The sequence below is a fragment of the Meleagris gallopavo genome, chromosome 7 (assembly GCF_905368555.1).
Source record: "Meleagris gallopavo chromosome 7, MGAL_WU_HG_1.1, whole genome shotgun sequence".
NCBI lineage: Eukaryota > Metazoa > Chordata > Aves > Galliformes > Phasianidae > Meleagris > Meleagris gallopavo.
The window spans coordinates 8237390-8251776 of record NC_139410.1 but is presented as its reverse complement, the minus strand read 5'-3'; the positions used below and the strand labels follow the sequence as shown (position 1 = coordinate 8251776).

At 46.7% G+C, this 14387-nt stretch overlaps 1 long non-coding RNA gene across 1 annotated transcript in view; it reads left to right on the top strand.

Annotated features, from left to right (window-relative positions):
* The first annotated feature begins 699 nt into the window (after window positions 1–699).
* Window positions 700–14387, top strand: part of LOC104911604 (uncharacterized) — a 29167-nt gene continuing 15479 nt past the window's right edge. Inside the window, exon 1 of the long non-coding RNA XR_004160239.2 lies at window positions 700–1637. This is a non-coding gene — a long non-coding RNA (uncharacterized LOC104911604). The remainder of the gene's footprint in view (window positions 1638–14387) is intronic.

The window sequence follows — 14387 nt, the reverse complement described above, 5'->3', positions numbered from 1 at the left end:
AATTAATAGCACAACGGGAATTAAAACGAAAGGGAAATGTTAGAGCAAGATCGTGGACAGATGTAGAGGAGGAGCCCATGAAGGAAGATGTCCACAAAGTCTCTCCCACCACACAGCCTCCAAACTGTTCCCAGGGGAGAGCTGTGGAACCAAGCCCTGGCTCCATCAGCCCCCGCTGATCCAAGCTGTGACGGGATGGGACAGTTGGGTGGTGCTAATGTGTGTGCGTGGGATGAGGAAAGGACAGGAGCAGACAGCCTGGATTTAAATGGGGAAGCTGTGTGGTTCTCCTGGTGCATCTGCCAGGCTTGCCTGCCTAATGAAAGGCATGTCTTGGTTTCCGGCTGAAAATATCTCAACTGGGTAAAATGGGATTTTGCAAAAGGAGGAAAGGCAAACAGCATAGATTCATAGAACCATGGAATGGATTGGGATGGAAGAAACCTCGAAGATCATCAGTTTCCAACGCCCTGCCATGGCAGGGCTGCCAACCACTAGACCAGGCTGCCTAGGGCCCCATCCAACCTGGCCTTAAACATCCCCAGAGATGGGGCACCCACAGCCTCTCTGGGCCATGTGTTCCAGCACCTCACCTCCTTCTCAGTGAAAAACTTCCCCCTGACATCTAATCTAAATCTCCCCTCCTTTAGTTTAAAGCCATTCTCCTTGTCAAGACCATCTACCAGGACACCCTGTATTTGAGGGCTGGAAAGGCCTCTGCTCAGTCCTACATGGACAAATAAAGGAGGAGAAATGGGGAAAAGAGCCCTTTGACACCTTCTCATTCCTGGGTTTTTATTAGCATAAACTTTCCTCTCAATGCAAAGTGCTGTTTTTTTTTTTTTTTAATGTGTTGTCTTTGTTTTGTTTGCTTAGAGAGAGCATTGGCACACACTCCAGGAAATTAGCTCTTAACTAAAAGCATTTATGTAATTGGGGAGGGAGGGGGAGGTGTGTGTGCACTGACTTTGGGGAAGTTCAGTCTACAAAAACAAACCTCACTAACTACACTTGGTTCTGATTAAGGGAGATAAATCTGTCAGTGAGAGGCTAAATTTACTGAGAGTGTAACCTCCCCCCATGCCCCACCAGCAATGGTCAGGCTGCATTTATTTCTATTGGGCAAGCTCCAGAAAGCACTGCGAGGTGAAAAACAATCCCCAGAAATGTGAAAAATGTGAGATGAAGTGGGGGTGGCAGAAGGGAGAGTAGGGGGAGAGAAGATGGAGTGGCCAATAGCAACATGACGGGTACAATTTCAGCTCTTTTGCTGCTTGCAGGGCTGAAGTAAGGAAGCCCAGGATGCAGACGCGTGTGTGGAAAATGCAGCAAGGGGAATCCCTGCTCCCCGGCCCCCTGTGAGGATTGCTGCAGGCACCATCTTGCTGATAGCAGAGCTGATGGAGCCACGACAAGGCTAAAATGCAAAGGAGTGCATGCCACTGGGGCCATCCTCATCCTCACAGGCTGTAGAGGCACCTGCCATGAGGTCAAAGCTGGCCTTGGCAAGACTGGATTCTCTCGTGGCTGGGCTTGAATGTCACACTGGGACTCATAAGGCAGCGACTGTGTGAGGCTGAACAGAGGATGGGAGGAGCTCTAGAGGGACCAAATAGCAGCAGATCTGAAGACACAAGGTGGGTCTTACTGTTGGCCAAGCAACAGGTATAACACTGGCTATACCAAGTGAGGAGTGAGGAGAGCTTTCACTTTTATTCAGTGAAAGCCATGACAGCTGGCTGAGAAGGATGCATTCAGTACTGCCTGCCTTCATCACCTGCATTATCTTCCAGGGACACGAAGCTCTCGTCTCATGCCACTGGCCAGAGCAAGCCTGTTTTGGATGTACTAGTCTACCTGCTGTCACCAGATGGTCTTAGCGGTGTGTGGCTTGAGACACATGCCAAGCATGCCTGATGTACTGCTGAAGTGGTTGTTCCTTTTCATTTTCTTGATGGTTCGCTCTCTTTAAAGCTTTATTTGCATCCTGTAAGGAAGTGCTTTTGGTCAGACTTGGTGTCTCCTCCTGCAGTCAAAGTGAAGGATGTGTTTGGCCCTGCCAGGGAAGTGGTTTGTGCAGAGAGGTTCCCATCTGCCACAGAAAGAGTGAACCACAGCATGGAAAGGCACCCCTGTGCTAATGTACACCATGCTCACATGTAATCCCAGCTCATAGGGAGGGAAGGCTACTGTAGTCACATTTCCATGGGTTCACAAAGGTGTCCATCTGTCTGTGCTACTATGGCAGTAATTCCTTTGGTAAGCTCCCCAAAAAATATACTAGTTATCACCTGGATGGAAGTACACAAGGGCCAAGATTTTTAACAGGCCAGTGAGAAACAAAGAGGAATCCACTGCACATTTTCCCCATCTGTTTTAGGGGCCATCACCCTGAATTCTCTAGGAGGGACAGAGGGACAGACCTGAAAGGAGCTGTAGTGAAATGAAGGGAATTGACCTCTCCTCCCAGTTAACGGTTATAGGATGAGAACTGATGGTTCTAAGTTGTACCAGGGGAAGTTCAGGTTGGACGTAAAGAAAAATTTGTTCTCAGAAAGAGTGATGAAGTATTGGCACAGGCTGCCCATGGGAGTGGTGGTGTCACTGTCTCAGAGCTGTTCAAGAACCGTGGGGATGTGGCACTGAGGGATGTGGTTAGTATGTATGATGGGGATGGATTGACAGTTGGACTAGATGATCTTAGAATCTGTTTCAACCTCAATGACTCTATGATTCTAGGACACCATTGCTGATAGCCCATGGTCTCCAATCTGCTGTCTTTGGACACTGGGAAAGATATCATGCATCTCTCATCATGCAGTATTTCCCTGGCATGCAAGAGGCATTTGTGTGGTTGAAATTTGTCTAATTATGCAAATATGTCATTTTTTATTGATTAATTGATGAGTCACTGTGCACCACAAGCCAACCTATTTGGATCATTTTTCTTAGCCTCTATAGCAATGATTTTTTGTGGAAGAAGTTCTGGGAGAGAAGAAAAAACTTGCTCAAATAGTCATAGGCAAATTGAGACTTCTTACATTTGGGCTTGCTGCCTGGTCTCTTCTTAGAGAAGAGAAAGCCTTACTAACATTAAGAGGAAGGCTTGGTTTTTGAAGAGCCCATCACAATTTGCCGAACCACTACAGAGTGGTTCGGAGTTTGATGACAGTACGGTGGATCTTTGGATCCCTCGGGCATCCAAAAAGCCACCTTGTTGTAGATGAAACATGAGAAGCCCAAAGGACACGTTAGAAAAAAACAAACAATGAACAGACCAAACAACACATTGGGGCCAGATGCTTGGTGAGTGTAAAGTGATGCAGTGCCGTTGGATTTGCTGAAGCTGGGTGGACTTCTGCCAGGTGAGGATTCTGCTCTGCCATCAGCTGTTGGAGCACTCCAGTGCTGTTGTGTTCCAGTAGCTTTGGCTCTTTTCGATGGACTATGCAATCTATACCACAAGGACGTTTTTTTTAACACACTTTGCTCTGCCAAAATAAACTCTGAGATACAGACAAAAAAGGCATTAATAATATTGGCATGTACTCTGGCTGCTGCATTTCCTCTGACTATCCCTCGCTGGACCTTGATAAGCTTGATTTCTTTGTCACTTAACTCTACCACCTCCTTAATGAAACTTCCACTGAAATGAGCTGGGCTGGGATCCTGACTACAAGAAATCAGAGCAGCTCTGTTAGTTGATGTCCTTTGATCAGTTTGATCAGGGAGAGCCACTCCTGTCCACAGCAGGAGGCAGACAGCAGGCAAGTCTGGGCCATGCCAGAAAAGGAAGGCACCCTTGAGCTCCGGCATTTATGTGGCACAGTAGGGCACTGTTTTGCCTTACTTGGTGCACCCTGTGGCTGTCCCTGCGAGGCACTTCAAGTGCAAGGAAGAGGAAATATTCACCCCAAGGGACGAGGCTTGTGACCTTCTTACATGACACCACCGCTCAAGGACCAAAATCCTTCCTTGGGCTTGAGCCAGAGACAAGGTTGGTTGGTTCATGTCTGACGCTCACCCATGCCCTAGGAAGGGGTGTGTGTCTGACTTCAAGGATCACCATTAATCAGTGCTAAGTGTGCAATAATACACCTATCACCCGCTTCCCTCTTAAATTTTCCCCTCCACAGTTTCACCTCTTTTCGTGTCCTCTGTCAGACTCTGAAAACACATAACCTGTGCAACTTTCCTATCAGTCCTCAAGTAAACTTGGTTTTGTAAGTTTTTGTTTCTCACACCAAAAAGCCTCTGCTCAGGTGATGTGGTTTTAAAACATTTTAAAACTGCTGAAGGTTTTAAAATGAGTTTGAGACAGATGAAGTAAATATAGTCAATGATCCAGGAAATGTCTTGCATGCATTCTCACTCTTCTCTTTCCAGATGGGGCACTGGTTACAGATAGATGTGTGAGGACATTTCTAAGCTCCATTTGAGAGGAATCTCCCATTTGGTTTCTATTTGTTTCCTTGCTAACACACAAGAAATGCTTGGATCTGTGCTGCTGTGGGGAGAGGGGTAGCAAGTGGTGCATCTTTCCTGCAGTTGTATTTGCAGGGCTCATCAGAGCATCTCAGTGTAGCTCAGAGAAGTTCCTTCCCTGGGCAAATCATTTCTGCAGCATGACGATGGTCAGAGGCAGTTTGAAAACAGGTCACAGAGACCACGCTATGGTTAGAGCTCAGAGGAGCTTGCCACATATTTGGGGAGGAAGGCCTCATTTAGAAATATGACAAGAAGGATATCCTGCCCCCGCCATGCCTTTTTGCAGAGGAATCTAATCTGGGAGTTGGGTCTCAGTTTAGCGATCCCTCTAGCACGAGTTTGGAAGGCAGCAGGGAGTGGCAGCAGGGCTGGTGGTGAGGGGACCTGCGTGAACATCCTGGGGGCGGCCCACTGAGGCAGGAAGGGCGGTCAGGACCTCCAGCATTCCAGTTGAGATACGAGATACAAGCCTGTTCTCTTCTGATCCTATGTATTCTGGGAAGAGACCTAGGTGGAGACCATCTGTAGTCTCTTTTCAGTGGTATGTGGAGACAGGACGAGGGGAAACGGACATAAGCTGCAGCATAGGAAGTTTTGCACAAATGTGCATAAGAACTTCTTCACGGTGAGGTGACGGAGCACTGGAACAGGCTGCCCAGGGAGGTTGTGGAGTCTCCTTCTCTGGAGATATTCAAGTCTCGCCTGGACGCCTACCTGTGTGACCTGGTGTAGGGAACCTGCTTTGGCAGGGGGGTTGGTCTCGATGATCTCTAGAGGTCCCTTCCAACCCCTACAATTCTGTGATTCTGTGATTCTGTGATCTGCATGGACTTCCTGATCTCCCCAGCCTCTCTGGCAACAGCAGCTGCATTAGCATGTGTGAAAATGATTTACAGCCTGGCCTTTATGCTCACGTCTTCTCTAGGTGAGCTGAAGCAGTGCAAGTGGGGATGCAGTTATCCCTTCCACCATGCAGAATAACTGTTTGCACTAAAAGGTCCTTGATTACTTGCAGGGAATATTACAGAGCTTTTCTTTAGCAAAGGAGTGGAAAGAAGGACCTGTGTGGGCTGCTGCCAAGGCTTCCAGCAGGGTGAAGCCACACTGCTATACCTGGGGCGGGGAGCAGAGCAGCCTCACAGCCCCTCACCAGAGCTGCCATCGCTGCTATTAAAAAATTAACTATGAGGTTTAAAAAAAAAATAATAGCAGCCAACCCCCGCATGCACATTTATTGTAATTATCCATCAATTTTGTAATGGATGAAAAGAAAATAAGGGCTTGGGAGCAGTTAAAAGTTATGCACAAGTCTTCTGAAGATGTAAGAATGAGTTTTACTAGAACTGGAGAGTTTCATGTATAATTACTGCTCTTTGCTACAAGGGTTCCTGCTGCAGAGGGGATTCCCAGGGCAGCACAACAGCAGGTGCTGCCTAGATGCTCTCTCATCTCTGCTCCCCACAGCTTGCGTGGGGCTGAATGTGGGCCCTGCTGCTTGGTGCTTTGGCTGAGTCAATGCCTCAGGCTAAACAGTACAACCTCCCACCTACTGTCCTTTGGTTTTCCTTTTTCAGGTCTAGTGGGACAGTGTCTGTCACAAAAGAGGTCATCCTCATTGATGAAAAAGATAGCTGGGTTCTTGAAGGAGTCAGCCTATGGGAAATTTTACTTGCTGCCCTATTTTTGTAGTGGTTGTACAGCTCTAAACCATGGCCTCCGGCTGCCTGGTCTTTTGGCCTGCTTCTAGTTTGGGGTAGCCTTTAGGCAGAAATGAATCTAGGAATTTATAGGGGTGGAAGGCAAGGAAAGCCTTGGTAGAAGACATTCAGGTCAGGGAATATTTAAGCAAACTGGACATTTGTAAGACCATGGGGCCTGATGACAGACACCCACAAGTACTGAGGCAGCTGGAAGATGCCACAGATGTCACTGTGAGATCGCTCTCCATTTTTAATTAATTATGGCAAATGCTAGGAGAACTTGAAGACTGGAGGAAAGCAAATGTTCCTCCTATCTTCAGGAAGGGCAAGAAGAAAAACCCAGAGAACTACAGGCTGGTCAGCTTTATCCCAATCCCTGGGAAGATGATAGAACAGCTTATTTTGGAAATCACTTCCAGGCACGTGAAGGAGAAGAAAATCACCAGGACTTATTAGTATGGCTTCGCCAAACAGAAGTCCTGTCTGATGATAAGCTTCCACAGTAAAATGGCCAACCTGATGGAGGAGGAGAAAGCAGTGCATATTCTCTTCCTGGTCCTCACTGAGGCCTTTGACACTGCCCTCATTAGATCCTCGCAGAGAAGTTGTTGATGAATGGACTGGATGGATAGACAGCGAGGTTTTAGACAGGATCAAAAACTGTATGAATGACTGGATCCAGAACGTAGTGGTCAGTGGTGCAAAGCCTGCTAGGAGGCCAATAATGAATGAAGTGCCCCAAGGGTTGATGCTGGGTGCAGTAACATCATCACTGATGATCTGGAGAATGGAGTAGAGCGCACTCTTATGAAGTTTGCTGATGACACCGACCTGGGAGGAGTGGCTGAAAAGCCAGAGGGCCACGTGGCCATCCACAGGCACCTGAACAGGATGGAGGCATGTGCTGATAGAACATTATGAAGTTCAACAAGGAGAAGAGCAGAGTCCTGTACCTGGGGAGGAGCAACCCCAGCACCAGGACATGGTGGGAGCACCCAGATATAAAGTGGGTTTGCAGAAAAGGGCCTGGTGGACACCAAGTTGAACATGGCCCAGGTATTGTGGGCTGCATTAGGCACAATATAATCAGCAGGTAGAGGGAGGGGATCTTTCCTCCTTACTCAACACTGATGAGACCACATCTGGAATGCTGCTTAGCAGAGGTTAGACTAGGTGACCCCAGAAGTCCCTCCAACCTAAACAATTCATTGATTCCCATTTCTGTGAAGAAAGCCTCATAGGGTCTGCTGAAACCTGCAGGAGGCCATGCTCCTTGGCAGTAAGAATGTTATGTGTACCTCCTTAATTGTGGACAGAAATGTTTACCTTACTAAGGAATCTCTGGGCTTGTTGGCTTGGCAGTCAAGGGATGTAAGAGCAGATGGTTCCATTTCATCTCATTCCCACCAAGCTGTTGCTGAGTTGCTGCACTGTAACTCCCTCTGAGTGGAGAGCTGCTGGGAGCACAGCTGTGGTTCAGCTCTCCCACCATCTTGGTTCGCTGGAACATTTCCCTGATAAATGAGCTGATATGTTGAGGAGCAGAGTGTGGAAGAGAAACTATTGCCCAGAGTGCACGCAACAGCTGTGATCTTGATGTGGCCCCCCTCAAGGATGAAGCACTCTCTCTGTCCATGGGGGAGAAGGTCTCACTTGGTAGGGGTCTGCAGTTTGCTCCTCTAGACCTCAAATCCTCCAGTGTGCTCTCCTGCAGTTTGGCTCCATGGTCGGCAATGGGTCTCAGCCCTCTTTTGACAGGCTGGCCAACAGTCTTGGTTTAGGCTGCTCTGGTTTCACTGCCATCTGAACAACTTTGCCCCTGGCCAAAGGGTGTCAGGGACAGCTTGTGCCCCCAAGTCAGATTTATTGACCCCACCAGCAGAAGGCAGCTGCTGAGAATAACAGGCAGGTAATTTTCCATGTCCATTTTGGACTGCATATGGATAAAATTATGGAAAAGGGAAGACTGGAAAAGAAACAGGCTGTTTTTGCAGGAACAAATGAGTGTATTGAAAGAGAAGGGGAGGGAGGAGAAACTCAGTGCTTTTCCCAGCTCCCTTGCAGACTGAGTGCAATGTCCAGTGCTTCAGCTACCAAATGGTCTCAATTTGCTCCTGCGTCAAATGGAGTTGGTTCTCACCAGGCAGGGCCATGAGGATGCGTTTCATAACAGCAGCTCTTGTCAAAAACAACAACAACAGCATCAAAAACCTGTTGAAACTGTGCTATGCTCAGAACAGAAAACACATGCAGGGAGGAAAAACTCCCTCAATGAACAAATCGATGTAATTAGCCCTGACAAGCTCAGCAAACCAGAGGCAGCCAAGTGGTAGAAGAGGAGAGGAGAAATAAACCAATATCACTTTGTAGGCACTTATAAATGGGTCATTAGCTGACTTTGAACAGAATGTTCCTTGGTGGGGAAGTAAGGGGACAGGCCTGGCTGTAGGAAATATTGCAGAAAACCTGGCAGGCCTTCCTGCGAAACAAGCCTTCTCAAGATGCCAGAGGAAGGTCTTGTTCTGCTTTTCCCCTGTTATAAGGAGAGCTCCTGGGATTTCTGCCTTCATGACTCCAAATAAGAGAACTCCCAGCCAGCAGTACGTGCTCCTGCCCTGCTGCCTCTGCCGCTCATCTCTCTTCCCCCCTCAAATGGACAATGTGGCATGGAAGAACCCTCGGGATTTTTAGATGAAATGGTTATAGTTCAGTCCCTGCTGTTTCTGAGCTCTGCAGGGAAACTGGAATTACTCTTCCACTTTGTAACACAAGTACTGTAAGGAAGGTGGCAGTGCTGAATTTTGATTTTCCTTGTTCTTGAACATTTCCAAGCCTCCCTTGATAAAAGGGACAGCATGTTCAGAAATGGTTTTAAAAAAGGGAACAAACTGAAGAGATAGGCTTGATTGTTGCAGAGACCATCAGCTTGTCTGATACAAAACTATCCTGTGTGGCCATATCAAGGCCATAAAGCCAACATCTGAAGCTCAGCACCCCAGGAGCAGAGACAAACCTTAGATTATTGAATGTATGGGCTACTTCCAGCATCAGCATTCGGGGGGATGTTCAGGCCTGAAAGTTTCCATTGTATACTGGTGTTTAATAGCCATTGTTAGGTCTATTGTCTCAAAGTGGATCTAATTCTTTTCGAGCTTTCTTATAGTCTCGGTTCCAGTCCTGCAGCAATGAGTTCTGCAGTTTTCCTATGTGCTGGACAAAAAAAGATGTTTCCTTTTGTGGTGCTAAACCCTCTGACTCACGCTATTACTGTATGTCCCCCAGGCCTCGGGCTGTATGGGATAATGGCCGACTGTTCCCTCTCCATTTGGATGATGGACAATACTTCTGGCCATCCTTCACCATTCTTTTCCTAGAATATCCCTTTCGACTGAATGTAGAAATCTGGATGTAGGGATCTCATTGAGTAATAAAATCACACACAGATGTCTTGTGCTGTTTTGTGCTCAGTTCTGTCCTCAATCTGTTTGCTTTTTGGATCTATTAGGAGCGCTGGCCTGGTGTCTTCAGAACACATCCATGGTCCAAAATCTTCCATATGTGGCAGAAGCCTGCCTGTGTTGATGCATATTTTTGATATTTTTTTCCCTGGGTGCACTATTTTGCATTTGCTGCTACTGATTTCACCTGACATTTTCCCTGGGCTCTGCATCACACGGCACTTTTGTTTTTGGGGGTGACTGTCCTGCATATTTTCTCTCTTTGTCCCCTTTTTGCTCACACTTTCTTCAGACTGCTCTGAAGGGCAGTATTGCAAAGACTACTTATTTTTTCACACTTTGTTTTCCATTCTCTCTCCCATCTTGTGAAGACCTCATTTTAGTTACTAGGGATCTTGTAGGGAATTATTTTGAAAACACGGTGCAATACATTGTCCTCTTTCCCGTGTCTTCCGCTCTGTTCTCTTGCAGTTCCAACTATCTGGATTGCCACGAGGCACATGTAGCTCCCAGCTTGTCTCTTGAAGACAAGTCTTCTGACTTTGCATTTTCCCCCATAGAGCAGCACTTCCAGTTCCATGTTTGTGCTCTGCCAGAGCTCTTAGGTGATGCAGCCTGGTCCTTGTCCTGCAAAAAGGCTGAAAAGGCTGGATTCAGAGCAGAGCAACACTATCTCATGCTCGTGCTCTTCCTACTAATACATTTTTAATTGACTCAGAATACCCCACATCACACTCTGCAGCACTGTCAACAGCCTGTTTCTAAACAGCTGGCTACATCCCTCGTGCTGAGGGAACCCACAGAATGGGAGGAGGGGAGACCCCCCCTTTGTCATTGTGCAGGAATGCTGATGGATTCTTATTATAAATCTTAAATGCTCCCATTTGCCTATTACAAGAAACAGATTAGTTGCAGATACCAAGCATGCACTGCTTGCTCTGACAGTGAGGAGTGTATCAACCCAGTGTATGCAGAGAGATGCAGCATGCTGGGCTGGAAGTGAATCTTTGGCTATCTGCAGTCTTTGAAGCCTTCCTTTTCCCACTTTTCCATCCTTGATGGACATAAATCTGGTTTTAAGCACGGTAATTTATTCCTGCTCAGATCTTTCCCCATCTCTGTTTTTGCTCTGTGGTGTGTTCTGTTAGGAACTACACTCGGCTACTTATTCCTCTTGGCTGTGTCTCTTGATGAAGACGAGATTTGAAGATGGTTCTTCATAGGCTTCTTCGGATCTTAAACCCAATTAGAGAAAACATTCTTTCCTTATTTCTCATAAGCCAGCTCAGAGTCCGAGGGAGCAGAAAACAAGCCTTTGCACTTGCAGTTATGGATATCTAGAGATGCCTTATTTTCCAAAGCCAGCTTCTAGAAAAAGGGGAACCCCAGAGCCCTCCTCAGTGCAGGACAAATCTTTTAATTCCTCTTTCCATTTTCAGGAGGGATGGGAGCGATGAGCTGGATGCCAACAGCTGCTCTCCACTTCCTTTACCCCATTTGGCACATCCAGGAACTGTGCTGCTAATCCATGAGCACCGTGGGACAGTGCCTGCAGCATCTGTTCCCACCTTTTGCTCCCATTCCCAGCCTGGTTCTTCAGTCTTCAGAGTGGTTTGTTTCATTACTTACTGACTGCTTTTCCCATCCCCATGCACCAACAGGCAGCACATTCTGAAAATAATGGAAGAAAACCAATAAAATATGAATATTGCTGCAGCCAGGGCTCCTCTGTCAGGCAGGGAGTGTGCTGGAGCTCTGTGTAGCCCAGCAGTGTGACCACGAGCCCTTGTGTGTTCCTGGTGTGCACTTCCCAGTTGTATCAGAAGCACAGCGCTTTTGTCAGATTGTTTATTAGCCCCTCTATCTGGAACAGAAGCCGTTTCCCCTGGAGAACAAGCCAGCAAGTGTTGTGCTTGCAATGCAGGATGAGCACGCAGAAGGCCATGTCTCCTCCTGCCCTCCCAGTGATGCTCTGCTGAGCTTCTGGGATGGCAGCTCTGTGGCCTGGGTTTATGCTCCTTCAGGCAAAAGCTGAGTAATGAATAGTCATGACAGGCCTCGCTGAAATGATAGGTGGCTGGGTTTATTGAAAATAAATAACACACACAGTTCATACTCATGAACTGCTGCTCTTAAGTGAACCCTTTTACTCTTGGCTTTCCATCCTAGTTCTTCTTTTCATCTTCTCTGGAGGCTTCTAACATCTGCAGACAGGTCCCAGTCTGTTTTCATGATCTGTCTTGAGCAGTGGTACAGTCCCTGATTTCTGCTTATTTTCCCACCTTGTTCCATCTTCTTGTGGCTCACTGAATGAGTCTGTTTCTTCCCGTGGTGCTGGTGAAATGCTGGACTGCCTACCCACTTCTCTCAGGGCTTGTAAACACCAGACCCTCCTTCAGTTTATGATGACTTAACAAGTCCATTGTGCAGCTTCTAGATTCTTCCTTTTTTGACCCAACATTTTAACTCATCTGGAGCAGAATGGTTGCACAAGGTTTGCAAATACTCTCTTTGCTTCACATATTGACTGCACCTTGCTCTGAAGAGCACAGGGAAATGTTCCACTTAAAACACAGTGGTGATGCTTGGCACCAAGTAAGAGCCTGTCCATTCTGATGCGAGGATTAGTCTGTTGATATTTTTCTCTAGCAGGGGAGATTTCCATAATGCTATCCAGCTGAGCCTGCTCATACCAAGACATTGGCATAGCTCTTTCGGCTACGAACTTCCAGGAATTTGTAGGTGGAACTGTGAGTTGTTTGCATTATCAGAGCCTGGTGATGACGGTGGTGAATGCAGAGTATTCTGCTCAAGCTGTGCACTGATAGCACAAGAACCTCAAGTTTAATAACAGCTTTTGAGTCAACTGGAGAACAGCTATTGTTCCCAGGGCTGTTTCACGCACATATTACTTCAAGGCTTTCCTCTCCTTTCAGCTCAAGTACCTGGGAATGGAGGAATGAGGGAAGCAAGCTGCCAGTACCTAATGCATGTTTCTTGGAGCAAACATATCAGTTTGTTTTATTTTAAACCACCTATTTTGAATGTGGAGCAGCTGTGGATTTTGTGGTGACTTTTTCTTTTCTGGAAACAGAGGGTCATCATCCCATCATTTCATGGCATACTTGATATAGATAAACAAAATCTAATTTCAAGGTAGTTAAGACGCAGCCTTTTTTTTTTTTTTTTTTAATTTCCTGATCTATTACAATCTATTAACTAAGCAACCTGACGAGAAAGAATTAGGGTCTCTTCTGGGCTCCCTTTTATTTTTCCCTTCTGAATCTGAAATTAAGACAGGCCAGAGTCTCGTGCACCAGATCCATAAAGGGATGGAAGTATTCAAGTCCCAGCTCTAAATATAGCATCCTGCCCTAGCTCCAGAGATATCCAAATCTCACAGTGCCTTATGTGTTGTGCAACAAAGCTCTTAGTTACACTTCAGTGTGCTGATCTGTGCGATCCTATGCATCCCTGAGGAACCTGGCCAAAGAGGACCTTTCAGAGCACACATCCCAATTATGGTCTCAACAGAGAGATGGTTGAAACGAGAATCTTTGGCTAGTACCCAAAGGTAACGTTGCTCTCTTGGATGCTGCAGACTCAGTTTTGAATCCAGCTGCTCTTGGATAAATTTAGACCCATTATTCTCTGCTGAGTACCTTCCATACCCTCTGCAAAGGAGGGCTGTTTCAGCAAGCTGAAGTTCTAGACTGGACCACAAAATGCCTAGAAACTCAGCGATGAAAACTTCTTGAGACAATGGAGGCTTCTGGATTTGGTTTTCTGAATCTCTGATGGTGGTCTGTCACTTGAGTTACCAAACTTTAGGGACCAGATTTGGGCACCTTGTTCTCCTGGTGTTCAGTGAAGGTCTCCCAGTCCTCAGTGTTATGAAACCTGTCTGCCACTCTGCCTCTCCAGAGCACTATGGGGAGTTATGTGGTAGTGTTGGGACATGGGTTAGCAGGCATGGTGGTGATGGGTTGACAGATGGACTAGATGATTTTAGGAGTCTTTTTCAACTGCAGTGATTCTATGATTCTGTAATTCAGGTGTGTTGTAGCAGTCTTTAAGGTCAATTAGAAAGTAGAATTCAAGGGGTAAAGTAAGCAAGGCCTACTTTGGAGGACGGGCTGGTTTGGCTGAAGGCATTTGTCAAGCAGGAGGTAATATAACTGCTTGGGATGGATGGCAAGGAGTGTTTATTTTAATAGCACATCATTTGTGAAGTGGTTGCTAGTACCCTCTGGGGCTGAAGATGACCATTTATATGAATTATTTCAGTTAGGCCTGTGGAAAATAGATGATGTCTCATGCTGACTTCTGGAGATCTCCACACTGAACAATCTCAGCTCCCTCAGCTGCTCCCCATAAGACTTGTGCTCCACACCCCTCACAGTTTTGTTACCTTTCCCTGGACACGCTCCCGGTTCTTGATGTCTTTCTCATGAGGGGCCGGACACTGAACATAGCATTCAAACTCTGCTGTGTGCGCCCAGTTCTCTGCTCTGAAGTTTGGGAATGCTGGCCTCTAGCTTCTGACCTCCCACATAACTCCAGTTCCAAGAAACAATGCCCTAAATCTGCTTGCAATGACAGCTCACTGGTTCCTACAGCATGGCTTGCTAGATCTGAATCTACTAATAGGAATTGGCCTGATAAAAGTGACTTTTTTTACCTCCCCACTTAGCAGCTATATGCAGCCCGGGGAATCTAGAAATTAAATTGGCTTTTTGTC